At 35.7% G+C, this 27,930-nt stretch overlaps 1 protein-coding gene across 7 annotated transcripts in view; it reads right to left on the reverse strand.

Annotated features, from left to right (window-relative positions):
- Positions 1-27,930, reverse strand: part of PMCA (plasma membrane calcium-transporting ATPase 3) — a 765,800-nt gene that overhangs the window by 373,563 nt on the left and 364,307 nt on the right. The window contains exon 1 of one of the 7 annotated variants that reach the window (XR_014131783.1): positions 21,079-21,285. The exons of the other annotated variants lie outside the window; for them this stretch is intronic. The gene's annotated coding sequence lies outside the window, so the exon portion shown is untranslated. Of the gene's footprint in view, positions 1-21,078; positions 21,286-27,930 lie in introns of those variants that run through there. 7 annotated transcript variants of the gene reach the window in all.

Raw genomic sequence — 27,930 nt, forward strand, 5'->3', positions numbered from 1 at the left:
TCGAGCCGGGAGCTAAAATACCCATCGCCGCTGCAAGAGGCGGTAATTTTAAATAATTAAAACAACAATTTTCGCATAATTTCATGAAATTGAACATAATTGTATGCAATAAGAAAGAAACCAACAGATGACAGCACATTGCAGTCTACTCTTGAGTGACATGTGTTTTCGTTAATGTGCGAAAACAACAGATGTCAGAATATGCATCATTCCGTCACTACTACACGTACGTCGAACCATTCTAGAGGCAGTATGAGAGTCCGTACACGTGTACGTCGAACATCGAACTGCTTGGGGGTTAAAACACGAGCAAATACGAATTAGTACATTTAGATACAATAAATTTAGCTCTGTTAAATGATAGATGTTATTAGAACACTCCATGAATCATCATTCAAAATCTCATTATCTCGAAACGTTCCTTCTGTACAAATAGCCAACTTCAGAAAAAAAAATCCTATCCCTGACGATAGCAGCTGCGACACACAAGTTTATCTATCCAGTTATGAAAGAATACCGACAAAAATTTAATTTGAAACTGTTTCATTAGAACAACTTTCACTTCATACCTCATGATCATTACTACTTTTGGAATGCTTAAAGCAAGTGAACTACATTTCATGATACTGGCTGTATCAAATTGAAATATAATTAACATATTTTTTAAAAAAGAAAGAAACTAACGTATACTCCCGCGTATTACCGCGGGTAGTATATACCTTTTTAAAAATCTCTTCGTCTACTTTCGTTCCATTCGTTTTGGTCATTCATATTGAATATAAGCGAAAACCACAATTTCATGTAGTGACAAAAGTTTGAAAGAAAAAGCAGTTTTCCAAATTTTGCAGATCTATATCTTGTAGATATTCTAGCATTTAAAAAGCCAAAAATTCAATTTTTTGAAAAATGTTTACGACGGTCAATACACATCCTTTTCTGCTTAATTGTCGTTTAGTGGAAGCGTATCTGTAATGCTCTCGTTACTATTTCAACGACCAACAATGGAGCATACGAAACCATCGTAAACACGTTTCAAAGTATGGTAGTTTTGCCGGTTTAAAGGTTTGCATATCAATAAGGTATAAAGAATGGCAAAATTTGGAAAACTATTTTTTCTTTCAAATTTTTATCACTGCATTGACTCCTCTATGTCTACACTTTTCAGCAAAACTATATTGCCTTACCTTCCACACTCTTGTTTTATACTATGCAATGTCTAATCATTTTTTTTATGTTTGTTTCAATTGAAGAATCATAATTTGATATATCATCTACAGTATCTTTCAAACCTCGATTTAACTGTCATCAAACGTTATGCTAAAGACAGGAGTTCTCTGATATATAGCGGCAAAGTTCTCGAGTTAAAATAATACGATCACAGTAGATGCATACAAAAATCCCGTATGTTCAAAAAGTTTTGATCAGTACTGTATAAAGCATAACATTTGATACCTAAATTCGTTAACTTTTTTCTCCTTGCGTTTCAAAAATAAAACATGTTTCACTTACAATACACATTAAGTAATATGTTTCAATGTTGTATGCTAGGAAAGTGTGATAGAAGACATTGCCAAGAGGGCTATTTGTTGCAAAGCTTTGTTATGTGGCTTCACTCTTATCACTTTCTTATATATTAGGGAAAAATTGGCAAAGTCCAGGTGAAGCTCAGAAACATTGAGAGAAAAATGAGAATGACCAAAATGACTATTTTTTGAGTTTAGTTTGCTGTTCTGCGAGCTTTATCCAAGAAACGAAACTGTCATGAATTCAAGACGCTTCGAGGTGGAATGATTGAGAAACTGACATTCATATTAATTATGATTCTTCAGTGGATAGTTTTAAAACAGGACAATGCTGATTCATAATGTGTTTGAGAAAAAGTGTTTCATAAGTATTAATAAATAGACGTTGCTTCTTCATCAATCTAAACAAGAACTGTTCTAGATATATTGTCCAAACTGTGATGGAAATAATGGCAAGTAACATTAAGACATTGACCATCGTCTTGAGAAAAAAAAAATGCTAAAAATCTTTCATTAGCAGAATATGAACTTCGGTTTGTTCGTGGCGAAATTAGAACAAATCATTTGAGCTATATTAAACCAACTTTGCATGTTGATAAGAGTTATGGTTTTCAAAGGATATGGCTATGATTAACTGCATATGTCCTTGAGAAATAGTGCTCTCATCCTTTTAGCATTAATGAATTAAATAAATCTCCTTTACTTCTTGACCTAACTAGGCGGAGACTGTTTGAGATGCATTGACCGATCTTGCACGATTATAATAGTAAGGATGGTACGTTCTATCGGCTCAATTTTGTGCCCGTTTTGTCCCATATTTCGATTTCTATACTCAAATATATATCAGTTGATTATAATATCGGTTGGCAGTAAAAGAAAACATTGAACTATAAAGGTCGATACATCAAGGCCGACTGGCAACTGGACAACACAGGATGTGCCAGTTTCTGGTACGAATGCTGTTAGGTAAAAGTGTGCTTATTTTCTAATTTTGTAAACAATTTTATTTTGTAAACAATTTCAAATCATAAAATTTAGCCTATAGGCTGCAATTGAGAGATCAAGAATTACAAAGAGCAACAGGAAACTCAAACGAATAGTAATAATGCTAGTAGGCTTTTACATGAAAATATTTTCATATACATTACTTATCTTGACTTTAACACATATATATCCAAGGACAAATTGGTCACGAGATCGTCAACCTGGTGCCTAAAACCATTCACCCATCACTCTGTTTATTTAAGTAACACATATAACTAATGACAAACTAGTCTTGAGATCGTTACCCCAATCCCTAAAACCGTTCAACCATCACTCTGTTTATAGTTGTAATTTTCTCTGCAAACAACTTCAATCATCTTTGTAGGGACATTTCGGATTGTATACTGTATTTAAGCTTTGTAGTAAGTTGAAAATTTGGTCACGTTATTATAGTAGCAATGATATTTTCACATTTACAATTTCATAGAGGGATCCGCCCTTACAAAAAAAAATGTTTATAATATAAAACTTCCCCAAGGAAGACAAATGATGCCACGGTGTGTGCTACACACACACGCATACCTCATGATCTTAATTGAATGACGTCCTGTATTAAGGTGAGAGTCGCATTGGATGTGACATGGATATTATCCTCACCTACTTTGCTTAGTAGAAACTGCGCAAATTTAACACTAGACTTCTTAACTAGATTACTTACTTACGGCTTCATAACAAATTGTGGAGGTGAAAAATATGTCAGTAAACACGAAATAAACGTATTTTAATCAAACTGGGCATTTTGTAAAGCTAGGCCTCTGTGATAGGTGCCATCTCATTCCAAAAAAATCCAGTTCTTCGAATATTTCTTTGTCTTCCAATGAAATGTATCACAAACAAACATTTATTGGAATGTGTGTCCAAAAATATATCCTTAATTTAAAATGGTCGAAAAAAACTTAAATACGCTGCATTTTATCGTTATTATTGAATAACCTCCAAATAAAAATTCGTTTCAATTTTTACAAAAAAAAAAAAAAAAAAAAAAACTTTCTGAATTAATTAGATTATCACAACGTCTTCTTCCTCTCCTCAACAATAGGTTTGTTGGCAACATGGAAATTTTAAAACTTTTCCCTTTCTTGGGAGAGCTGTTTTATACTTTGATAAGGTCTCTTCCTCGTAACATCATCTAGATATTCTATCCTTGGTTTTCCTCTTCCTAGTTTTCCTTCTGCCTTTCCCTCTATCGACACGGTGATCAAATTGAAGTGTTGCATAAGACGGCCAATCATGCTGCTTCTTTTTTCCTATTATCTTCATGATATGTCGTTCTTCATTAGCTTCCTTTAGTACGTTTTCATTCCTCTTCCTTTCGGTCCATGATATGCACAATATTCTGCGCCAACACTACATTTGAAATGCTTCCAGTTTAGATATCTCAGATATTCCAGTTTACATATTTCCGTCGAGTGTCACGCTCCTTACCACAGTCTTAATAAATCTTTTTCGAACGTCCAACATCACATTTCTTGATGTTGGCAGTCCGATTTTCCTACTGAATGCTTGTTTATCCTGCGCTATTCTGCAACTTACGTCCTTAGATTATCATACAGAAACCTCAAATTTCAAATTATTATTTTCCATGGTTCTCTTTCTTTCTTACACCAGCAGGAATAAAAGGGACAGTTTATTGGTTGAAGAATTCTCATACTTTCTTGGATGTACAGTGACCCGTTCATTCTTATTTGTAAATCTTCAAGAAAATCGCCACATATAGTGTTAATTTTGAAATAGATTAGTTTCTGTTGTGCGAAAAAAACTATGAATAAAATGGAATAATTTTGTGGATACTTGTTGTTCCTGATTAAGCTCGTATTTATGTTGAATTGCATTATTTAAGTAACCTTGAAGATTTAGAGATTTTTGAATTAAAAGACACAATATATTTCAATCAAACATTTTTTTGTACATCTTATATCTGGAGAAGTACATATCGTGCAGCCAAACCCAAACTATCACTTAACTCAGTATGATGTGCTTATTCAGCAAAAAATACGAAAGCTCGATTTAAGGACCGTTCAAAAAGTTCTGGTCCCTGATCCAAAAACTAGTTATTGGCCAAAATCGCAATCTTTTGATGCATTTTTGGATCATTTCTAAAGTTCTTGTTTCTAATTATTCATTCGTTTCCGATATGATTGTAGTTATGGTATTCGTGAACTTTGTCTTGTGGCTTACAGTTCATTTGACAGTATATAGACCACGGAATAGAGCATGTAGCTTTCAGCATTGTGTCTTCCTTCAAACTGTTTTAGCAATCATGAAATAACGAATTTCAAATTAAGACCGAATGCAGTTTTGACGTAAAAAGTCAGGCTATTGATTAAACTATTAACAAGTATTCTAGTTCCAATTCGTACAACGAATCACTACCCGAAGCGTCTTTACAATTTCAACCTAATCTACCCACTTCATATGCCAAACATGAACTTTAATGAAAAAGCACTGGTGATTGGTTAATTATTTTGTGCCTATAAAGAAACTTCGAATAATGACAAAATATAGTTCCGAACTAACTTTCTACTGCTTTCAAAATGTATTATAGTTTAGATTTATTTAATTATATAATAAGTATTTGCAAGCCTTTAATACATATTAAACGTTAAAATAAAAACAATAACTTTATAGAAAACTAATACCTAGGTATGTATAATCTATATAACATTTTTTGGAACATAATATTTAGATACTACACGTAGTTGTACAATTAATGTTGTCTTCACTGCAATTCTCAGTGATACATTTTTTTTTCATTTTCTTAGTGAATTTAGAACTTAGGACAATTTGCAATTTATCGGAAACTTGGAAGAAATCTGAATATTGGATATTCGTAGAAGAGTCGAGAAGGAAGTGAAAGAAGACACTTTTTTTCTACTTCAAGGCCATCTAGAAAGTTAAGCATCTTCTGATCGATTTTGTTCTTGTTTTCAAGTGGTAGTTCTACTGAGAAGCGTACATTACATAACTAGAATCGGCGCTTCAAATCTTCGTTCAATGCTTCACGGATTGTGTGTGTTTACGAGTCACATAATGAATACAAGATATTCACTATCAGAAAAATGAATTTAAATTATGAGATACAGTTCTAAACTTGACTTAATGTGATGTTATTTCATATTATAGTAGGAAAAGTTTTCTTTTTAAAAAATAATTTATTTTCTAATATTTTATGTTCGAAACAAAATGTATATTTTGACTTCGTGAAAATAGAAGGGCTACATGTAGCAGAGAAAGGCGTTTATCCTATTTTAGACTGAAGTCTACGTGACCAGAATAAAAAGAAAGTCATACTAACACAGTGAGGTGAACAGTATAAATGTTCAGGTTTTCTAATGGATGATCTCATTTTCTCGAATCTTTTTCCTCATTATTGGTCATTACGGTTCGGTGCTCAACAGCTGAATACTGCTCCACATTGTTTAATTTGTTAACTTAGTATAAATGGGGAAAGTCAGATTCTGAAATATGGAAGAATTGTTGTAAGCATTAAGAAAAAAATCTTCCCATAAAGGTACAACGTGATGCTAGAAGACGATGTTAGTTATGTCCAATATCACGGAGTCTTCCTGACATGCCACCGTCAAATGTTATACAAAGGGTACTGGAAAAGTTTTGCAATACAGTATTATTTATTTACTTACTTCAAAATAATTTCCACCACATTCAATATATCTCTCCATCCTCCGAAACCAATCGTTAAAACAAATCTGCCAAGTCTCACTAGGGAGTAAGACACATCCGTTGTCCCAAGCCCTCAAAAGATCCTCATCACTGAAAAACAGCATCCTTTCAGCTTCATATACGAGAGCAGTGCAAAGTTGCAGAGAGCAAGGTCTGGACTGTAAGGAGGGTGCTCAATAAGTATTAGTTCTGTAGTGGCCAAATATTCAGTGCAGGCTTTCGCGACGGGAGCTGGAGCATTATCATGATGGAGGAACTAGGTGTCCATTCTTGAATTTGGTCGTAGGTTACTCATATATTCGACTACTTTAGGCAGTCACTGTTTATCGTGCCACTCAGCTGTGGCTATCTTTTGTATGTTCAAAATAACACGCATCACAATTCCACTCGATTTGTAAAATACAGCCATCATTTTATTCTTTATTAATCGACAGCTACAGGCGTATCTTCATCATTAAAGACCCAAATTTTGTTCTGTCTTGGTCTGAGTCTGAGCAAGCACTTTAGACTATCAGCGCTAATGAATAACTCAGTCCATCGACTTGGCGCAGAGGTTACTATGCAAGTATGAACATGTCTCAGCATGCACCAAAGATCAGACTCCTGCGACACATGGTTACGTCGTATTGCAAAACTTTTCTAGTATCTTTTGAACATTGAAATTTAATTACTGATTCCTCTCTCATATTTACGATCAAGTATGTAATTACACTTATCAGATATATGAAATAAAAGTTCATATTGATGTAGGGTACATTTCTTATTAGATATTTGGCGTAGAATATATATATATATATATATATATATATATATATATATATATATATATATATATATATATATATATATATATATAATATGGCTGCTTTTGAATTAATACAGTGTTTTGAAATTACTATTACTCATTAAAAACTCCCACTATTACTACTGAGTGTCTACCCATACTTTTCTTTTGTTTCAGCACATGTAATCTAACATTTAGAATTTGTTCATTTGCAAGTTTATATATTGTATTAAATATATACCTAAAGCGATAAAAAAAGAGTAAGACGTCATGCTGAAATGATTCTGCAATAGTATTATAATAATTTCAGTGTTTATAATCTATAAATGTTGAAGAAACATTGCAAACAAAAATTGATTTTTCATATAAAAATAAATTTAATATTATAGAAGTTTATTGATTTAAAAAAAAACAAAAACAAAAAAAAAAACTTTTGAAATCCGATACTTAAATATTGAGATAAAATTTCAATACAAACAAGGAAGATAGTTATATTAGCTTTGAAACATTTGAGATTTCATATTTTGCTTAACCAGCACTGGGCTGGATAAGATAAACTATGGTGACGTTATACGTTCTTCTCCAAATGTAAAGATGGCCAATAGATAACGCTGCTTTCTAGTTTACCCTCATACTTTGGTGCGAACTATCATTATATAAATAGAACAGAAATAAATACTCTGCTTTTTCTCAATATATTGTTTTTTTTATAAATTTTGTATTTTATACATAGAACTCTGAGAACTACAAAACAGGTGCTACTGGCCCTATAGTAGGCATTGCCTTTCGCGGCTAGCTCATTTTTAAATGGAAACGAAATTTCACTTATTCATTTATTTATTGTATAAGGATAACATAGCAGGCTTAATGCCCAGTTATAGTGTCGTGTACATAATTATCTAACATACACTATTATACATCCATAATTATACGTCGTTTAATTATGCAGAAGTTACTGCCTGACAATTTTTTAAAATTTGTTTTCGGACATACTAAATATATCTACTACATGATATCTAATCATTTCATAGCACACATTCTCCACAGAGAACACTTATGTAATATGTTAGTTTTTGCTTTTCTACAACAGAATGTCCCAGTGTCTGCTGTTCTAATCTTACCTCTTGGGACACGTAATAATACTTCTGAAACTAATTGTGAACAATTAATTTTACCGTTTAATAATTTGCATAAGAACAACAAATCAAAAACCCATTTCCTTTTCTCTAGTGTTTGAAAACGAAAATTCGTTTCTAAGTCTTCATAGGGGACATATTTTGAATAAAAACCGGTTTTCTTGTATTCAAGCATTTTTAAAAATTTAAACTATATATTTTCTATTGTATCAGAGTATTTAGTGACATTTGGTGTCTAAACAGAACAACAGTATTCTGATTTTGACCTCACATACGAAAAATATAACCTTATAAATATTGATACTTTGTAGAAATCCTGTCCTATCCTATAAATTAAACATAGGTTTCCATATGCACTATTTGTTATTGCATCAATGAGCTGAGTAAAGGTTAGTTTTCTATCAAATATACCGGCAAGGGACCCGGACACTTTTACTAACGTAAGATACACAGTACCGTATAAATGTCTGTCGGAGTGAGTACATGGCGATTTATTTGAAAACGCCAGGACAAGAACTAAATACGAAGGAGAATGCTCAAAAACTTGAGGACATTTGGAGGAGGAAATAAAAAAACAAGAAATTGAAAACGACGTAAGTGAAACATCAATTGGAAGAGAGTGGTCATTCAATCACTAGTAACTAGGAAATGCGTGACAGTGACGATGTGAAAGAAGGAAGTATCAGTTAGTTTTGGTACAGTTTTACATTTCATATTTGGGTGTGAAAATTGCAAACAAGGGAGAAGAAAATACATTCATTATTTTCGTGAAAACAAAAAACCTTATTCTGCCTCGTATTTCTCAACTAGTAACTTCTCAGCATATCTGCATTTAATCGTTCGAGTTCATATACAGGGTGCTTCAAAACAACATAGACAATGTTTGGGAGGTGATTCCTGACACTAAGATAAGATAAAAAGTATAGAACAACCTGGGTGTACAAATGTTTCGTTTCGGAGTTATAGGCTGCCGAAAACATAAAAAAATAAACTTTAAAGGTTCATAGCTCCAAAACTATGAGACCTACCGTAGTCTGGTCAAGACTTTACTCAGGAACTAACATTGTGCGCTATGCGAAAATACATGTTTAAAATCTTATGGTATTCACGCAGCAATTTTTATAGGGGGAGTTTGGCTACGGGGATATAGTTTAAAGTACTCAGCAATTCCTGCCATAAAAATTGTTGCGGAAGTACTGCAGGATTGTGAAACTTGGATATTTGGATAGAGCACATACTTGGATATTACCGTCTTGACTCAACTACGGTAAGTCCCATAGGTTACAAGCTATGGACCTTTAAAGTTCATTTTTTAATGTCTCCAGCAGCCTATAACTCCGAAAGGAAACATTTATGCACCCAGGTTGGTCTACACTCTTTGTCTTATCTTGGTGTCAGGAATCATAACCAAACGCTGTTGGTGCGGTTCGGTTTTCACCGAAACCGGTTATCGGTTTTCTTCAAAACCGGTTCGGTTTTTGACCGGATCCGGTTTCGGTTTTTCTTCAAAACAGGCTCCGTTTTTTTTTCCAAAATTTGTTCTATTTCTGACCAGAATAGTGCTTCGTTGTTCTCCGGAAACCGAATCTGTTTCCACAGAAATAGATGTATGAGTCTTTCAAAAGTTTTCACCGAAACCAGTTTCGGTGAAAACCGAAACCGGTTCTGGAGAAGACCGAAGCCCGTTTCAGTGAAAAATAGAACCGATTTTAGGAGAAAACCGAAACCGATTTTGGTCAAAAACTAAACCGGTTTTGGAGAATACCGAAATGTCGGTTTTTAGGATTTCGGTTTTTCTAGAAACAGGTTACCAATTTTTATAAAAATCAGTTTTGTTTTTACTGAAGAGCTGAAAATGTCAAAATCCGAAAAAATGTAAGTTACACCCTTTTGTATTGAAAGCGACGAATGATACATATATCTAACTATGCAAAACGTTGATCTGAGTAGAGTAAGCTGTAGTTCATAGATATAGGTCGAGAGGGTCAGTAGTTAGGTCATAAAAACCTAGTAGCAGGTAATGCCTTTGAAATTATGTGCCTTAAGAACCATTGATCCCAGGCTGACCAAAAATCATCAGTAGTTAGACAATTCTAGTAGCTCTTAAACAGATTCGCAAGGGCACGAGATATGTAGGATCCAAATTTCAGACATTTCGTTGTTTTACGCCTATGTCGTGAGCGCTATACGGTCATATGGGGTATCAAAGCAATTATTGAGTACTATTTACTGATATATAGTAACGACCCCTTATCTCCTTATAAGGGTACAAAAACCAAAATACTCAAAATTTAAATATAAGCTATAACTTCGGTCCTATGCAAAAGTTGAAAAAAATAAAGAGATTATAGTGTTTGGGGTCAAGATCTATCTACCATCGAGTTTGATCACTATAGACATGGGCCAACTATATCTCCTCCCTTGTAAGTATGTTACAAAAACTAATTTCAAAATTCTCATCTATTTTCCTGAGATGCGATCACAAACAACAGGCAACAACGCTTTTAATGCGGAGGAAAAAATAATGGAAAATGTTCCTTTCCTCTTTAAACAGGAATTCTTACAAATGCAGGGTCACGTATCCTCTTATGAGGAGTTTATGTGTTGAGTTTTATCTCCCTAACTCCGTGTATTTATGTGGTACTCTATTCTGGGAAAATAATTTAAATCCCCTTTTCCTCTCTTAGCATATATGCTTTACAAAAAACAATCGTACTCATCGCTGTCGTAAGAAAAGGAGTTTTCTGTCCAAATCTCACGTTCCGAAATATATTAATATCGCCTGCATTTTACGTGAATCACTCACTCTTCCACATAATCGTACACATTACATCCCTTCCCCTTACAGGAGCGAAATGTTCGGAAACGGTTAAATAAGTGATTTCCTTATTTTAAATTAAGTTTATACGAGGAAGGATCAGAAACTAAGCTTACAAGATCTATATTTCTGGAACTTCGTCTGCTATAGAGGAGCAAGGAATGTGCGTTAATTTTAGTACACGAACTTGGCAGCTGTGCAGAGTTTCAGCCGCCTGCCACTTGCTAGTTGTAGGTAAACACAAACGGTGACTCGTTTGGAAAACTGATCTCGCGAAGAAGTGTGCTCAGTTAATCGATTTCTGTGGACGAAACATGTAACCGTGGCTGAAATTCACCGGCTATTGGTGGAGGTTTACGGAGAGACGGTTGTCTTGTCAGCATGTCACAAAATCTTGTCGAAAGTTGGCGGCTGTAAGAGAAAACGTCACCGACGAAGAGCCCAGGAGACCACCACGTATTGAAGAAGTTTCTCTGGAACATCATCGACCAATGTCCCTACAGCCTGGGCTTTGCTCCAAGGGACTTTCACCTGTTCCCGCACTTGAAGGAGCACCTAGAAGGCTGTTGTTTTGCTGCAGACGAGAAGGTGAGACACTTCTCTACAACGTGGCTGAAAAGGCAAAGATGGGATTTTTACCAAAAGGGAATCTTGAAACTCATTCTACGATACGACAAATGCCTCAACCAATATTTAGACTATGTCGAAAAATAACCTAATAACCTAATGAATTTCATTTCCACAACTTCAGGGCTTAATGTAGTACTCTATTCTGGGTAAAACATAATTTGCTTTACCTTCTTTAGTACAGTATACGTAGTACTCCCCCTTCTCCTTCCAGGAGAGTTTCAGAGTTTCGGAAACGCTAAAATACGTGTTTCTCTTATTTTAAACTTAGGGTTTATATAAGGAACTAGCCTTTGGCTAGCTGGGGGCTCCGCCCCCAGATCCCTTAGCTTGCTCGGCCTACGTCCTCGCATTTCTTATCTATCGGCCTTTGCATCAACAGTGAATTTTGTGAACTTTCTCTTCATATTTCCTGAATCTGCCTATCCGGGGGCTTCGCCCCCACTGTCTTTGATCGGACTACGGCCTCGCATCACTTGATCCCACAATTCTTTCGTTTCTTTTCCTACTTTAACTATATAAAAGATAAGATATCCCAAGAAAACGCCCATTTAAATAGCATGGGAAATTTTTCATTCCCCTTTAGACCCCTAAAAATTAAAAATATTCACTTTTGGCAATTTTCTTGTCGGTTAGTCCTAGAAGGCTACAATAATACCAAATTTCACCATTCTAATCCTGCCGGAAGAGCCTAAACATTTTGGGATGTAGAAGACTTCCCACACAGAGAAAAATCCGTTCTCCGGACAGCGCTATATTGTACAAATATCCTCTTGCTTACTATAGAAATCAGTACGGAGCATACGTTATCCGTATGCTACATAGGCACTGCCCTTAGGTGTTACATCATGCCGTTGCAGGATGTCTGACATCTAACAGTTTTCCGTATATCACATGCATATACTTATGTTACATTCCTCAGCTATATGTTATATACGTCCATTTGTATGTGAGATCCTAATCGCCTATGTTCTTTCATACGGAAAGTATGTATAGATGGAACACTTATACAGAAAGTATTATAAAACATGCGTTTTCATTTATACGTCTGCTGTACGATAAGTCCAAAAACTACAGGAATTACGCGCGTAACCTATTTTTTTAAGTACGCCACCTACATTTGTTTCTCTCAGTGCATATAAATAACATGGGAAAGATTTTTCAGTTCCCCATAGAACCACTCTACGGTTTGAAATTTATATTTCTGATGATTCACTTAGGTAACGCTAATGAAAGCGTACACGCACACCGAATTTCAAGTTTTTATTCCAATTCTAAGTACCTAAAACATGATATTATAAGTCCTAAAGGCCCATTTAAATAACATGGTGAAATTTTTCATCCCATCTTTAGACCCCTTAAAAATTAAAAATATTCATTTTTGGCAATTTTCCTGTCGGTTAGTTCCGGAAAGCTACAGTCATGCCAAATTTAATCATTGTAGCCCTACAGGACTGCCGTGTCGTGACAAAACGCTGTAACTTTGGCGCAGCAGTTTTGCGAAAAAGAGCTGTAAAGTTTCATCCGAAAATGTTATCTGTATCGTGTAGAACCAGTGTAACTAGGCAATAATGGTCAACCAATTAATTTTTTTTTACCAAATTTAATCACACAACATGCATTTACATAACATTACCTGTAACCACGTGTTTCCAAAGTCAAGATACACTGGTTCTACACGATACAGATCACATTTTCGGATGAAAACTTTACGGCTCATTTTCGCAAAACTGCTCCGCCAAAGTTACAGCGTTTTGTCACGACACGGCAGAGGAAGTGCTCAATAATTTATGTCGGCTCATGTAGTTTTATATATAGTTAAGATTAAGATTTTACACTTCGAACTTCAGCGAATCCTTACATTGAGTGTTTTCTAAATAAATAATGGGAAATCTTAATATTATAGAAATTGTTCCTCTTACTCTCTTAAAAAGTGGAATTTTCACAGATGCTGAAATACACATTTAATTATTTGAGTTAAGAGTTTAAATGCCAATTTTCACATCCCCAACTTCAGCATATCCTCATATTGTGCAATGTCTGAATAAAGAACGAGAATTTTGCATATTATAGTAATGACCACCTTTTCCTCTGTAAGGAGCGAAATCTTCCGAAATACACAAACACATGCCTCATTATTTGTATTTAAGAGTTTAAATACCGAATTTCAAATTTTCAACTAAAATGAATCCTTACACTGGGCACTTTCTCAATAAAGACACGGAAATTAAGATATTATAGAAATGATCTAACGTTTTTCTCCCCTTGGAAACAGAATTCTCGAAAACGCTAAAATACGCTTCCCTTATTTAAAATTAAAGATCTTACATTTCTATACTCACATTAGACATTTCATCAGTCTCTCTTATAACTCTATTTAAGGGTACAAACATATGTTTTTCCTTTTCCAAAATGCCTCTTTGACCATTCCTTTCCTGTTTTCTTATTTCCCATTCACATTTCAGATCCTCAATGATAACACCATTGCGTACACAAAACTAAGTTTATGTTCTACTTTCTGCCTCTAACTTCTATAATTGACACAGTTCTATTAATTGCAATCACAACAGTTTTTTTCTTTGTTTTAACATTTATTTTCGTAGTATATCCTTCAGAATTCTTCCTCAAATTTCTTGGAAGATTTTGTTAATTTTTGTTTTAGTTCCGCAGTAAGAGCCTTATTCCCTACAAAGTGAATACAACAGATTATTTTACCACTTATGTGCTTCTCTCTGTTATGTCATTCCGTATTCGAGCACTTCTATGTTGATTCATATACAGAGTGTCTCAAAAGTCCCCTGACATAAAGTAACTCTGTTATTATCAGAGTTACAACAAAACGTAAGAGGGGAAACCGTCTCCAAATATAGTTTTCAATCTAAAGTAAAGGAATTTTTAAAATCGGACGAGCCGTTTGGACTGTACAATCTTTATGTGCCCAAAGTTAAATAAAAATGCAAGTTTGCCATTTACCTGGACCCACAACATAAGTAAATGAAGTTACGTTCTTCTACGCTAACGTGTTGATGGCCGGCCCTCATTTCAAACATTAACTTCATTCACTTATGCTGTGTGTCCAGGTAAATGGCAACGTTGCATTTTCATTTAACATTGGGTGGGTAATCAGTGTACAGCCCAAACGGCTTGTCCGATTTTAAAAAATAATCCTTCACTTTACATTGAAAACATCATGTTTGGAGACGGCTCCCCCTCTTACATTTTATTGTAACTCTGATAATAAAAGAGTTACCGTATAAGAAGATACTTTTGAGAAACCCTGTATACGCGTCCTCTGTGAATCTCTGATCTCTCCAGTGCATCCTAAACTTCCTTAGCACTCCTGCTTAAATATACCAGTTGATTTAATCAAAAGCATTTGTTTTAAAATAAAAAAAGAACTGCATACGGTTTGTTTCATTTGTTTGATAAACATTTCAAATATTACACAAATTGTATCTCTTGTATTTCTTTTTTAAGTTTTAGTATATATTATCCCCTTCAATATTTTCGGTGGGTATGATATACTAATTGTTCAGTATTCATCTCATATTTTTGCCCTTTATTCTTTTTAAAAGAAATCATCGCTGTCTGTAAATAACGATATCGTCGTGTAAACAACACGAAACATTTTAGTGCTTTTTCCCTATCCCCTGTCCCCAAGTTACACATTCAATTGGTTTATCCAATTCAGTTGATTTCCTATTCTTCATATCTGTTTGAAGAAGATGATTTCTTATGTTTTTCATTAATTTTCCTATAAATATCTCTAATATAAGAATATTTCTAAACCAGAAAAGTATAGAAAGAGTATTTATTTATTGAGGATTTTGATAAAGTTTCCTAAATAAATATTTTAATTTATTAACTACAATTTGGTGTGATTCATAGCTCAATTAAAAATAGATTAATTTTCCGTTATTATATATAGTTGAATTCATTTAAGCTTCTAACACAAAATGTTGGCTATGCTATTGCAGAATCCGAGATCAAACCTTAGAAACTAAGTCTATCGGAGATAAATGCAAAATGAATAAATAATCATGGGTTCAAAACTTGGATGCAGAACTTTGCATTTTTCAAAGGAATTTCATTTAAGAAATGTTTCGTACGCCATAAATATTTATTTTTAGGTTGTTTCAAAACAACACCGACAATATTTGGGAGGTGATTCCTGACACCAAGATAAGATAAAAAGTATAGAACAACCTGGGTGCACAAATGTTTGCTTTCGGAGTTATAGACTGCCGAAAACATGAAAAAATGAACTTTAAACCTCCATAGCTCCAAAACAATGGGACCTGCCGTAGTCGGGTCAAGACTTCACTTAGGAGCTAATACGTACGCTATCCAAAAATACATGTTTTAGAATCCTGCGGTACTTCTGGAACAATTTTTGTAGAGACAATTTGGTTACGGGCATATAATCTGAAATACTCACCAACTACCTCTATAAAAATTGTTGTGGAACTACCACAGAATTCTGAAACTCAGATATTTGGATAGATCACATGCTAGTTCCTAAGTGAAGTCTTGACCCAACTGCGGTAGATCCCAGTTTTGGAGATATGGACCTTTTCATGTTTTTCATGTTTTCGGCAGCCTATAACTCCGAAAGGAAGCATTTGTACATCCAGGTCGGTCTATACTTGTTGTCTTATCTTGGTTTCAGGAATCACCTCCCAAACGTTGTCGGTGTTGTTTTGAAACACGTTGTATATAAGGATAGTTTTAAAAAGCTAGTTACTCCAGAATTAGAACATTTGCAATATTTGTCATTCAATTAGTTTCAACTTGGAGGCTTAATACTTTTTCCCTTGAGTTATTTCTCTCCTTCTCGTGGTAATCGTCAGTGTTTCAATTCTCTTAACAGAAAGCGCAGTAGCTCAGTGGTAGAGAGATCATCTTTGAAACGTAAGATCCCCTTGCAATGGCATCGTTTGCCGACCCCCCTATCTGCACAAAGAACAAACCTTAAAAGCAACAATTTTAAATATGCTACCCCATCATGAACAACGTATAGGAGGGAAAGTGCACTCGTACCCAGAGAGGCCTAAACACAACGAATACAATCTTGTTGTGTTTCTTTTTAATAATAATAATTTATTATGTTAGTGAAAGATAAAGCAAACATACCTGCAGAGAAAAAATCGTAATCCTTTTTACAGAATTCATCATTGAGCTTCAATTTCAATAAATGAGTTTGCAGTTCTGGTGCAACTAGCTCTTTCATCTTTATTTCTTCACTTTTCTTCTAAAATGTTAAAAAAATTAAAATGAACTTGTTTCCACCTTCAATGATAAGGAACTTGTTTCTGACAAAAACAATACTAGTTTTCATATCAAAACTGTGATAACTAACTAAATGGAACAGGTGTTCGTTACTGTTCGAGAATTGAGTTCGTTACTGTTCGAGAATAATATAGTTATGACAGATTTTGCCGCCTCGTGTAAATGTACGTGTTGCACATATGGTAGAGCCAGCCCGCGCAAGATCAAAAATTCAAAGTCTGATTGTATTACTTAGAATTAGTATTGAACAAGTAACGTGTGGAGCTCTTCCATGTGGTCTAGTTGCTAACGCACGTGGGTTTGGTGCAGATGGTCCGGGCTTCATTCCTGATGGAAGAGGTGTGAAATTAGAATGCATTACACTAGTTCGGATTATACTTTGAACTGCAGATCTACGTGTCATGTAACCTGTGCTGAAAAGGAACGAAATGTGTGGATAGGTGCCTGATTTTGCTGGCGCTTATCACTTCAGAATTAACATTTTTCACTTCCAAAGAAAGGGCAAGACATAAAAAGATCAACTGTACTTCTTCTAAACTCCTCTCCTCTTTCAATGGCGACAGATAGTGATTATGCAAGTGAAGATGGATTGTAGATGTAAAACACTATTGCTTGTTCTACTAATTGTGAAACGTAATTTGTTATCAGTTTATGAACATGCATGCTAGAATTCGAATTGTTAGCACGTGTCTTCTCATTGGAGACTCAACATTTTCACTCTTACCTAAGCATCATGGATGAATTTGGAAGTTACTTAAGAGGTAGCGAATTGTGAGTTAGAAAGCCGAAAATAATGGTGGATAAGAGCCAGTCAATTAACATTACCTGGCAAGCCATAAACTTTGATAGGCAATAACTCCAAGGAAATTTAGTTATGAACAAGAAAGACTATTAAATGTCTAAACCCTTTCGAAAATTCATTCCTGGAATAGAGGAACAAACTCTGAATTTTGCTTTCTGTTCTGCCTGTTAAGCAAAAGGAATGTTGGATTCAAACTAGATAATTCTATTGCTTAAGAAAACAAGATTCATCGTAACAGAAATATAATTTCTCCATTTGTTTTTATTTTGTGTCAAGGGACTTCACTGTATATTATTATTGTTAGGGCTCGGATTTCTATGAATTAAAAAAAAATGAAAATGTGCAGGAATTTGTGTCCGGCAAAACATGACTGGATGAACTACAAAATAAGAATAAATATTAAATCAAAATTCCTAAGAATTGTAGTTTATTTAAAAGTTTACAAATCATATTGCTCTTAATAAAAAAATGCTAAGCTCTGAAGTATCAATCACAATACATTCCTAACTTCGTAAAGACAAAATTTGAATGGTGTCTTATTAAGGTGTTTTAAATATCCTTAAGCCGTGAAGCATCCATCACTGCCTAATTTTGACCCTGTAAAGAGAACACATGAGCGAAAGTAGTGTTTATTTTAGTGTGAAAAGTAAACTGTGCTAATAGTTACAGGTGAAAAATTTATACGGTACCTTAATCTTCCTTTTCAGTAGAAACGAAACGAAATTTTTAATATAATATTACGTTTAGGCTAAAGGAGGCAAATGGTTAATGAAAGTGGATTATTAGTATTGGTATAATGATGATGTGGAAGGAAACGGGTGTACCCAGAGAAGATTCACGGATACTTGTTGTCCATTACAAACTTGCACGGATACTTGTTGTCCATTAAAAATTCGCCTGGCCTGAGATCAAACCTGAGACCCCTAGTACCACAGAGGAGCACTTTACAACTGAACCATCATGTTCCCCTTTTCAGAAGAGTTGCACTGGATGATGACATGCATATTCAAAATCTCGAACTTAAAGGGCCTCCCGATGGCCATTAGCAATGATCTTATATTTGGAGAAGCTTTTTTCTGCACCACAAGCTATTACAGACTCATATTTAAAGTACTTGCGTCAAGTTTTACTTCACTGTTACCAAATTCGGCTTCTCTGTCACAAAACATGTCAGAAATTCTGCACAGTCTTGAATGTTCAGGATTTCTTTGAAGCACGCGTCGTAATTTTTCAACAATTTCGCAGCTCAAGCTCACAGTTGCAAGCATACTCATTGTACGGATTGGAGTTTACTCTGGATTTCAGCACCAAAGCTATGTAAGACGTGCACCTATGCTTAAAGGTGAAACTCGAATCATTGTAATTGGAACCCCGTGCACCAAAGACTGCGCGGTAGTAAGTAGAATGGAAGAGAGCGTGCTAGTATTGGTAAATATATTTCTTAGGAATATGTAAAACTCGCTAAAATATGTCCAAAAATCTCTTTTGTATCTCTTAAGGTCCAAATATCTCTTTAGTATGGTTCAATATACATACACTTGGGTACAAGAGCAATAAAATATGCATTTTCGTGTTCACAACGATCATAAATGTTTTACATTTAGTTAAACATGTAAAAAGATCCCAGGATAAAAATATCACATGTCATGAAAATCCTAGCCCGCCTCCCTAAGATCCTACTCTATATTAATATTCCACCTTCTCCTTGGCCTTCCCAAAGGTTCCTATTCCCTCAAATTCCCCAGTTTCTTAGACAAACAGTTTACATTCAAATAAACTGCAACCTTCAGATACTGAAAAATTCTACGTATAAAAGTACTTTTCGGAGTATTTCCACTGAAGTAAACAGGTTGAAACTCTAACTCAAAAGCCTCCATTTTCTATTTTGAGATTGTTTATCAAAGATGCAATGTGCCCATAAATTTTGTCTTTAATACATTGCGATAAAAATGCAATAAACAATTGTATTAAGAAGACTTTAACCCTAAACATTCTTATACTATCAGTTATGCAAGAGACAGAGAGAGAGAGAGAGAAGTAGTGATTGTCTCTAGCAGGGTACTATTCCGTCATCCGTCTGATGTAACTGGAGTGAAACGCAGGAATGGTTTTCTTAACTGAAACTAGCTAGCAATTGAAATATGAACTTTACACACTTTCCCAATTCTACGAAAAAATCCGAAACTGAGGGCATATTGAAGATCAATATTCCTATCGGAAATTCTCACATGAACTGAAATGAAATTTTAGTTTAACGTCCCACACTTACCCACTGATGCTAAAGGAGATGATGATGATAAGGAATAAAATGGTGGAATGAAAAAGTGGAAGAATCCCAAAAATCCTCAACACACGGTGTTTGTCCACCACATAGTCCACTAAGCACGAGCTAGCATCGAACTTAGAATCCCACGCAGCAGAGATGACCGCCGTACCACCAAGACATGCTAAGGATTTATGTTGTTTTGTATGTGATAATCTTCAAAAAGATAGTTTTGGTATCACTTATTTTACGTTGGTAGTAGTTGTTAAATAAAATATGTTAAATCTTACCTAGAATTCATATATAATATGTGAAAACACATGAGTGGAAACAAATATAGGTTACCTTCAAACAAGAGAATATCTTGCAATTAGATTTCACCAGAATTCAAATATTATGCTTTTATATTTCTACAAATTAACTTTAAACCTATCTAAACCACTGTTTCTGTAATAAGATGCGGAGGAATGTATTGAATGATAGCATTCCCATGGGAGTCCCAAGTTCGGTTCCCTACTGGAGCTCATATGGTTCGAATCTCACGTTAAGTTGTAGTTCCATAGCTCATATAGCCTCACTGCTGTAAGGGACGCTAAATTCAAATCAAATCAAAAATGACATTCGCAAACCTAATTTGCGTGTCAGATAATTCACCATAGATCTATTAACCATCAGGCTATCATTCTAAAATCGATCCCAGGATCACGCATAACAAAGGCGAGCGTGTTACCAATTCAGTGTTTGTGAGCCGAAATTCCAGATTTTCTCCACACAGCGACCGGTATTCTCCTCATAGAAGATTATAGGAGGATTACGTAAGTTCCGATGCCACGCCTCTAAACGGAGTATATAGTAACGAAAAAGTAACAGTTTGGTAGCCCTTAGGACTTAGGAACACACTTAAAAAAGAAATATTAGCTACTATCATTTCTTCTTATCACCTTAGTGCTGCTCACAGGAGTTAATTGTCAATGAAATAGGAAAATTTTCGTAGAGTGCCTATCAACCTAGAATCTTGGAATAACACATGAATAGAAAGAATCCACACAAAGTACCACTTTCAACATTTTTTTCCTATTAATCAACAAAGAAAGGGGAGAAAAAATCTTACCTGTGGAACACTGCAGGCGTTTAAGCAATGATAAACCTCGGCACTTTTTTCGCGGCACCCCCACAGCCAAACTGGCCTGCCTGCTTGCTCGAGTATCGCCAGCTGCCTGGATGAATCCAAAGCTGCCGATAGAGGGGAGTAGTGATCATACCCAGTCTGTGTTATTTATACGTTGATCTGTTCAGACTCGATTCAAATGCCAAGATGTTCCTGAATATTTCTTCGTCAGTAACTAAATTATGATATTCATTCCACGGCGCAACCGGAGATATATATATATATATAAAAGAAAGAATTCCTGGAGCTTCTACAGAAGATGTGGATCCGATTAAGAAAGCGAACGCTCCAAAGGTGGGTGGGAGACACCAATGCGCATGTGTTTCTTTAATAGATTTTACAATTACATTACCGGACGATAATCATAAACTGGATGCAAATTTATTTTATCTTGGATAAGCACTGTTTACGTGAGAATACTACCTGCAACAATTTGGAAAAATCATTCAACGGCTAAACTTCTTCATAAATTCTGCTGTTATTGAATGACAATCTCGCTTGAATTGAGCAAAGAAAGAAAATTATTTATTACTATGTAAAGTGCCCTTTTTCGACCTACAAGAGACAGGGTTACGAGGTTACTTATTTTTATCGCGTACCATCCGTTTTTCAGACTTTTTCTTCTTCCTTCGTTTAATTATTAATAAAATGCTAACACCCGATTCTCTGACTGCAACATTTTTTATCATCAGCTAAGATTGTGCTTAATTAAAAGTTCAAATTATTATTATTATTATTATTATTATTATTATTATTATTATTATTATTATTATTATTATTATTATTATTATTACTACTACTACTTTTCCCAGCAACCAACATAAACATTAGTGGTAGATGGCTCAGTGGTAGTTTTCTCACCTCTTCTGCGCCGAGACACTGTTTCGATTCTAGGTCTTGCCAAGTGCACTTTGTGGTGGACAAACACCGCGTGCTTGGATTTTCTCTCTCGCTTCCTTTCACTTTCTTCATTCCATCATCCACTTCATCATCAGCATCTCCTAGCGTGGAAGACCCGGGTTCGATTCCCGGCGGGAGTTCATGTGGTTCGAATTCCACGTTAATAACTAGGTCCACGTCTCGTATAGCCTCCCTGCTGAAAGGGACGCTAGCACCAAATCAACATCACCATCTCCTTTAGCCTTGGTGCATAATCATGGGACGTGAAACTAAAAGAAAAAAAAACGCTCAAAGCTAAATATGGTTACGACCCTTGTCCTGTTTGGAAAAAATTACATTGAAACAATGAAATTTTTAAGTTCAAATTAAATCATCAGATTGCCTGTACGCTGGTGACATCTATTAGCGTCATGGAAACAAGAGATACACAAGTAGCGACATCTATTAACGTGACTGTTTATTATTGGAAATTGTCGTGACACACTGAAACGTTTGCCATTTATGAAATGAAATCTTTCAGTTAAACATTCCATGATTATGACCTTTAAAGCTAAGGGAGACAGATGATTAAGGCAACTGAATGATTAGAGACGAATTGGTGGAATGAGGATGTGGAAGGAAACAAGAGTACTCCGAGAAAACCCAAGGACACGATCTTGTCCACCACAAACTTACTTGGCCGGGGATAGAGCCAGGGACCCCAGACACCAGAGGTAAGCGCTCTACCACTGAGCCACCGTGACCCCTATTTGCCGTTTATAAATACGCCTATAATAATAAGTACGCCTGATTAAATGTTAAGTGTCCAGTGTACAGATGAACGAAGTAATTGAATACATGACATGTACAGATTAGTATGACTGTACCACACTAAGACAGATTTCCTGAAGAAAGTTAGAACTACTGAAAAATATTTGAAAACTATGTCATAAAAATAATTTATTCAAAATTCTCTCGCTTTTTAGATTTCCAAACTATGCTGTACATAAATGTCGGAAGTTTTATAGAAGGGCTTTGTCCGTCCGCCTGTCCATCTATTGGCAGATATCAAATTTAAAACGCTAAGAGATATCGATTTGCGGGTTTTTTTTTTTTTGCAATCGATTTACCGCCCTAAAATAGATTCTATCTACTGCATCAACTTTCTATTCAAACCGGAAGTAGTTTTGATAAGTCAACGTTTGTTGGCATAGAATGAAAACGATAACAGACACCGAAATGTGGTTCTTCTGTAAACGATTAAGCGTTTCAAGGGAACGAATCGTGACTATTACGAACACTCTACTAAAACAGGAAGTCGTTCAAATTTATTACTATTTCCGATTTCAATACCGATTTTCATACACTGAGAAAAAAAATTGTAGGTGGCGTACTTAAAAAGGTAGGTTACATGCGTAATTCCTGTAGTTTTTGGACTTAACGCACAACAGACGTATAACTGAAAACGCATGTTTTATAATACTTTCTGTATAAGTGTTCCATCTATACGTACTTTCCATATGAAATAATGTAGGCAGTAAGGATCTCACATACAAATGGACGTATATAACATATAGCCGACGAAGGTAACATAAGTATATGTATGTGATATACGGAAAACTGTTAGATGTCAGACATCCTGCAACGGCATGATGTAACATCTAAGGGCAGTGCCTATGTAGCATATGGATAACGTATGTTCCGTACTGATTTCTGTAGTAACCAAGAGGATACCGTATATTTGTACAATATACCGCTGTCCGGAGAACGGATTTTTCTCAGTGTAGAGCTAAAACGATAAGCGATATCGAGATGTAGTTTTCTGAAATAAGTTCATTTGTCACAAGAATAGATTCCATCTTCTTCGATAACCATAGTGACAAACGGTTTTCTACAATCGATTTAGAGTCTCAAGAGTATAGTCAATCACAACCTGCAATCACAACCTGCAAATTAACAATAAATCATAATAAAGCCTAATTTGGAAAGATATAAAGCATAATTAAACAAAAAATAAAGCATAATGTGGGTTACTCTATTAATCATATTATTAGATTTCAATAAGGACATTCCTCTGCGTTTTATTGAAATCACTGTACAAGATTAAACGTAATCCTTTGTACAGAGTTGTATAATGCCCCAGCTGCGCTAGCCAAGTAGTACCCGCTGTGCTTGCCTCCAATTAAAAAAAAAAAAGAAAGAAAGAAAGAAAACTTTTAAACTGTGGGCTTCACCTCAAATAATATTGTTGCTGAAAACGGATGTTCAATTTCTATTAAAAGAAAGTTTAGAGTTTCATTAATTCCAGTTGTTTTTCAGACTAAAGGAGGCGATGTGAATTTATTATATGTCTAAGTCAACACAAGAATGATAAATATACATTTATCTCATAGGATGGACTAGAACCCTGGACTGATAAGCTACCTGCTCTATAATCTCTAGTGCCCTCGTCCACATCATCGTACTAAGTATCACGTATAGTTAGTCCGTTTTAAGTATTCATCTCCAACCAAAACGATAAGCGTGTGTTCTGGCAGCACGGAGACAGGCAGCTAGTGCTGCTCTGCAGGGGAATATTTATCTTTGACATACGTAGTTTGAGATCCAAGCTTCAAGAGGCAGGTGTCCAGTGAAAATCGGTACATGCAGCACTGTGACAATGTTTATTTCTTACCTGTAAAGTTTGAGGTCAACGCTTCTTTAGACAAGTGTTCAGAGAACAGGTGTAGGGGACCAATCAGATTGCTCACGCATGCGACCTCTGTTTTGCGTCCCAGAATTGTTTCTCTCTGACATACGTAATTTGAGGTCAACGAACTAAAGGCAGGCGATAAGGTTAGCGTTGTTTTCATTACACAGCAAGGTTATGATTGTGCTGAAAATGAACATATTATACATGGTATGATAGTAGTCTGAACAAATTTGATTCGAACTATATTGCAAAAGTTTTATAATTTCTCAATCAGTAAGCCTAGCGTTCAAGTTCACTCATTGATCAGGTGTGACGAAACAGTTAGTTGTTAGTTGTAGTATACAAGGGAGAAAAATTCAACGCACGAGCAGAGTTGAAGAATAACGTGCCGCACTCTGAACGTGATGAATGAAATTAATGCCACAAACCAATCTCTGCTCCCTTCAATGGGAGAGAGAGAGAGAGAGGGAGCACATCGGAAATTTAGTAATAAGCACGCGTGCTGAACGAGGAAAGCAGAAAGGGGAACTTAACGATATGTGAGCAGCACATATGTTCTCTTATATAATCATCGAACTACTAAATAAATGTATTGCCATTTATGAGGTTATGTGTATTGCCCGCTGTTAGTTTCTACCCGAAAGATGAATGACACAGTTTGAGTAAAATCTAGATTATTGAAGATAAAGAATCTCTCCAAATAATCCCTTATCATTAGGAGACCCTTGATAAAAGGGAGGGTTCCCTTGTGGCTAAGCGGTTTAGCGTACGCGTCTTTGGCGTGGGAGACCCGGGTTTGGTTTCCAACGAGAGCTCATGTGGTACGGATCCCAAAATTAAATCAAATCAATCAATTGAAAATCAAATCAAATCAGAACCTTGACGAAAGGATGGTGATGAGTCATAGATATTTAAAGAAAACATTATATTCTCAATTTACATAATTTTTATTGACTCCACGTGTTTCATATATCCGTATCTAAAATGGACCAACTTTGCTTCATAACAAATAGCGTTAATGGAAAAAAATAATACACATAAGAACTTTGCGTTAGGAAATTTCTTGACGTGAGTTTGAATGCACTACAGTTTTTAAATCCCTTTATAAAGTTAGCACCAAATCACTTTTACAAAAGTCAAAAGATAGTTAACTCACAATCGATAGATTTTCATATGTCATGCAAATGTTTACGAAATCAAAATAAATACACACTCTTGCACCATACTTAATGCCATGGGTCAGTTCCATGCAGTTTAAGCATGATGTTGAAAACCTTAAAGCATTTTGAGGCCATAAATAAGTTAATTTGATTAGAAAGAAAGTAAAATCTATTTATACAAATCTGTCATAAATTACTATGCACGGTGCATTTTCAGGTTTATTTTCTCATATGATGACAAAACGTTCATCAGTTTATATCTAACCAATTTGGTAATATGTTTGCAGTTGAGATAGAATCATGAAACTGGCGTCGTTATCAGGATGATGTCTCAGCATTGCAGATTTTGGAGTGTCGAAAAATGAAAACGAAATGAAATTTTTGAGTTTTACGTCCCACGATAATGCCGGCTAGGCTAAAGGAGACGGTGATTATGAGAAATGAATGAAATGGTGGAATTATGAATGTGGGAGAGAACGGGAGAACTCTGAGGAAACCCACGCACACGGTGTTTGTCCACCACAAAGTTCACTTGGCGGGAGCAGTGTTTGAAACCGCGACCCCATGCACCAGAGGTGAATGCTCTATCACTGAGCCACCGCGACCCCTTTTGGGAGTGTCGAGTTGATGCTAGTGAAATATCGCTGAAAGTAAATCTTCTTCCTTTTTTTTAAGTTTTACGTCCCATGGTTATGCCGGTTAGGCTAAAGGAGACGGTGATGATGAGAAATGAATGAAATGGTGGAATGAAGAAAGTGGGATGAAACGGAAGAACCCCGAAAAAACACGAGCACGGTGTTTGTCCACCACAAAGTCCACACGGCGCGAGCTGGGATCGACCCAGGGACCCCAAGCACCGGAGGTGATCGCTCTACCACCGAGCCACCGAGCCCCCTGAAAGTAAATCGTTATTGGGAAATCTAATTGTTTCCACGTACAATTTTCGTACAACCAAATAGTGGAACAGTGTGGGATGTTTATCATCAGATTAACCATCTAAGGATAGCGTGGCCAGGCAAACATAATTAGGGCCGATATAGAAACATTCATCAACATAAAGAACCCCACTAACTTACCAGTGACAATGCTACCTAGAGGGCTTCGAGGTATTCGTCGACTGGCAGGTCAGGAGAATTTACCACCACATGACGTCACCCAAAAATTAAATCTGGCGTAGTCCACTCTCGGCCATGCCATTCGTCTCCGTCTTGGCTTGCGGTTTTAACACAAGTTCCGATCTCAGAACCTTCTCCAGCACTGCAATGCTAAACGAAAAATACTTGGATCAAAATGGAAGACAATTACCACATTGGATGAGACCTTCATTTATCTTACGCGTGTCGGTAACATTCGGGCAGTTATCTACCCTGACCCATTTGGTAATGAAAGTACAGAATTTTACCCGCAGTGCCTGGAAAGTTTCCAACAGGAAATCATGATTGTCATCGGATGTGGTTCGAAAGAGAAGTTGGAGATATATATATATAAGGTAGACAAAAACATGAAGTTGAACACCACCTACTTCCAGGAGCCTATCATGGCCAGAATATAGCGGAAATACATCCTTCGTTTGTACGAAGTGAACAAGAACCAAGCATGGATACATAGACAAAGTGTCCACTCATACTGCCAGATCGTCCTTCCGATTTTATGGCCACATGCAGCCGGAAACGTAAATCTCTGTTATTTTCTTTCAGGACATTTCTTGGCGAAGCCCTGAAACCAGCCCAATGGATTTCTACATATTTGGACTGTTAAAACTTCGCTACCCCAGTACTCCCACTGACCTATGGAAAACCTGTAGGGAGGAATGCGATGGAATTCCTGTCCCTGCCTGCTTTCCAACGCAGAATGTTGCAGTGGAAATTGCGAGTCCATAATTCTGATGGTCCGATAGAAAACAATCAGTGGTGGCTGCATGGCTTTCCATAGAATAAATACGCTTTGAAAATCGGTGGAGTAAAACGTAATCATCAAACTATAATGCAAACTCTTCTTGGAACATAGCAGATGTCTTATCTCTAACAGATTTAATCCCAAATTCTGAGAATCCTGTTTTCATCT

Source organism: Thermobia domestica, chromosome 6 (genome assembly GCF_964235325.1).
Source record: "Thermobia domestica chromosome 6, izTheDome1.hap1.1, whole genome shotgun sequence".
In the NCBI taxonomy this organism is placed as follows: domain Eukaryota; kingdom Metazoa; phylum Arthropoda; class Insecta; order Zygentoma; family Lepismatidae; genus Thermobia; species Thermobia domestica.